Here is a 3,704-nt window from a genome sequence, read left to right as displayed (position 1 = left end):
AGGACGAAATCGACGAGAGGGGTGGGGGAGGGGCAACGGCGGTGGAGTAGGAAATCTACGGGGAGGGGAGGGGTGGGGGCTGTGGCGGTGGAGTGGAGTGGAGGGGGAGGGGTGGGGGCTTAGGTGGATGGGAGGGGGAAGGTTGAGCTGTCATGGGCTGTCATGGGCTTAGGGTTATGGGTGTGTTAGGGTTTAGGGTTACGGTTATAATTAGGGTTAGAATTATGTTTAGGGTATTAGGATCTTAGGGTTAGTAGTTAATGGTGGGAATATCGTAAATAAAGCTAACGGCCACTTAACATCCATCAGAAAAAGGGCATCTGGTGCACAATTTTGAAAACTCAGGGGTATATGGTGAATTTTTGAAACATTGAGGGTATATTGTGAATTTCGTGATTTGTCGGGGGTATTTGGTGAAATAACCGAAATAACAATATCAATGGAATTGGGATAAGAGAATGTTATTACCTTGATAAAAGTATTAAAGATCAAAAGGTTTTGTCTATGTCATAATAGTTACATATAATTATAAGACTTTATTATGTTTTACTTCAAAATATTAACATTGAAATCGTAGTAAATTGGTGGTTAAACTCATACATTTTATTTGAAAGGTCATGTGTTTGAATCCTAATAGCTTCACATTGTTAATATTTTTTAATAAGATCAAAAACATGTATTAGAAGCTTGAGTAGATTGCCATGTGGTACCATTACTTTGATAGAAATGCCTTTTAATATATTTGTATAAATTATCTAATGGTTTACCTTTAAATTGCGTGTCCAAATTAAATGAAACAACTAGAAAAAAAAAGGCCACTTTACAATGATCTACTCTAAAATATGAAAGATCAATGTATTTTAAGAGGTGACCCCTTAGAAAGTCAGAAATGACTTCTAACGTCTTTCTTGTAGAGTTGTAGGTTCACCTCACCCAAGAACAAAAATTTCAAACTTGGTGAAAATTGTATATTATGGTTGTCCATATAAACAATTTTCAAGAACAAGCAAAACTATATCAGTTATACTTTGTTTGGTTTCTTACAAAAGAAGGTTAAAGAAAAACAAAAAATAAAAATAAAGGGGAAAATGATAGATGGAAGAAAAGGAGGAAAGTAAAGAATCGGAAGCACGTTTTGTACTTGCACATTTTATATGTTACTCACATGACACAAGTATGCGACAAATGTGCATAAGAAATGTGCTTGGAAGCATATACATCAACATGCTCCCCGGAAACACCTAAGAAGGTGCACATGAACAAACAGAGAGTAGACTATAGACGTACAATTCTTCTAGCTGAAATCACTTTTAATGATCCCCCAAGTAACAAACTAATCAAAAAAATGTGAAATCATAGAGAAAAATATAAAAGAAAAACGGTTTTTTCACCAAATACCCCCGACAAATAAAAAAATTCACCATATACCCTCAATGTTTCAGAAATGCACTGTATACCCTTGAGTTTTCGAAAACGCGCACCAGATACCCATTTGCCTAACTGCCGTTAACCCACAGTTAGCTTTATTTACAATTTTGCCATCATTAACCCTAAACCCTAATCTAACCTAACCCTAACCCTGATCCAATCCTAACCCTTACTCTAATCCTACCCCTAAACCCTAACCCTAACTCTTTGGCAGCCCCCACCCCTCCCCTCCACCCCACCCCAGCCCCTACCCCCCCTCCCCCACTGTAACAGCCCGAATTCTCCCGACCAGCTTAGAGAGGATTAAGCATAGCGAAAGAGACTTTGGTCGGGATAACCCGAACTATTACCATCACACTCACCGAACTACATCGGAGAGTGTGGGACTCGATTCCCAATTCTATTCAACTTGATAAACTATTGCAACTACGCTCTGATTCTCATACTCTATTCCCATAAATTTCTACAGAAAATCCGACATAGTTTTCTTTGAAAATAGGACAACGCTAAAGCGAGAAATAAAATGAACCTGTTACAATTTCAATAAATAAAAATTTTAAATCCCAAAGCTCACAATCTCAACGCTTTCGCGGAGACAAACAACAGAGAATCAGGAGCACTAACGACTTTAATGAAGAAATAGATTATAGAAAATAAACGATTAACTATTACAAGTGGAGCGTCCTCACTTCAATAACAAATATAATACTGCACCATCTCGTATCCGCTTCAGCTTGCAAAAGAATAACTCACGGCTTCAACCTGAAACATATAAGATACTGCCACCCACCAAGTGACAGGCCACAGAAATGACAAAACAAGTACACACATCAGCAAAGCTGAGTACTAACCCATAAACAAGATAACACATGCTTTGGTGGCTTTTACTTGAAAAGACTCAGCATCAATAAAGTTCAACAATCACATCATCATAGCATGCTTAGCAGCAATAATTCTTGTTGAACATACATATTATATTTTAGTTCCACATTTCATAATACATCATTAATCACATAGTAGCAAACACGCTAAGGTGACTCCTAACAATGATACGTTTCATATATTCTCATTTGAACCTTTTAACTTACCACGATTCCATAGTAGGAAATGAGGTCACCAACTTTGAATAAGTAATATACTTTACTTCCTTTAATTGATTTCTTATCAGAAATCCAAACTTATGTTTTCATACTCTATCAATCATCTCCTTATATGTCGCATAAACCCTTATCAGGCAATAATGAATATAACTTTCATCATAACGATTCCTTATCGGGAATCCAATAAGAGATATGATTCCTTATCGGAATCCACATAACAAGATACGATTCCTTATCGGAATCTAACGTTAGTATCACTTACCATGATATGCCTCCTTATCAGGAAACCAATATCGATATTCATATTCATATACTGAATAAACATTCATTACTTACCTGATATGATTCCTTATCGGGAATCCGATATCGAAACAATTACCACGATACGATTCCTTATCGGGAATCCATTATCGATATAACTTTCATACTTTGAAATAACATTCCTTTTAACCAGGGGGAAAGAGAACGCGGCGGAGGAGACAAAGCTTACACTCCGACAGTGGGGGTCGTCACCCAACCATTCGCTTTACTTTTGGCCAATAACCGCGACTAGTCCGGAGTACATTTTTCCGCTGATTTCATCAGCCATCCACAGGTTTCACATTACCTGATATACGCCCGATTATCGCCCCACAGAGCAATGGGCAGGTTTCCCTGTGGGGCCCCCAAGGTTCACAGTCCATGGGGCACTGTTCATGTCACCTCATCCGTCGACTCAGACGAGGCTACTTTCCCCTTTCAGATTCCTTTCGATTATCGTTCATAATCAATCGCCATTCTTAGATATTCCTTAGTTATAGTAATCCTTGACAATCATTGGACAACAAGCAAGACTTCTTCTTAGAGAGTTATAATCACTTAAGTATTTCAAGGCAAATATAGTTATGCATTTCGATTCAACTCACTTACAATTACAAAACATACTTACCATACAAGTAACCAATCATTCTCGGAACTCATCCGCTAGCTTTATTAATTATAAATGATTGTTGCATAACCAACCACACTAGAATACTTCACTCTAGAAAACTATAATCACATGCTATCGTGCTTTCTTATGAATTTAAGTCAGCGTAGTTATGTAACTAGGTTCAACTCAATTTCAATCATAGAACTTATAAATTAACAACTCATAAGCAATCATATCTGGTCAATACCAACAACAATAGCAAATGG

This window comes from Beta vulgaris, chromosome 7, assembly GCF_026745355.1.
Source record: "Beta vulgaris subsp. vulgaris cultivar EL10 chromosome 7, EL10.2, whole genome shotgun sequence".
Lineage (NCBI taxonomy): Eukaryota > Viridiplantae > Streptophyta > Magnoliopsida > Caryophyllales > Amaranthaceae > Beta > Beta vulgaris.
The sequence above is the reverse complement of the archived record's forward strand: the minus strand, read 5'-3'. Positions refer to the sequence as shown.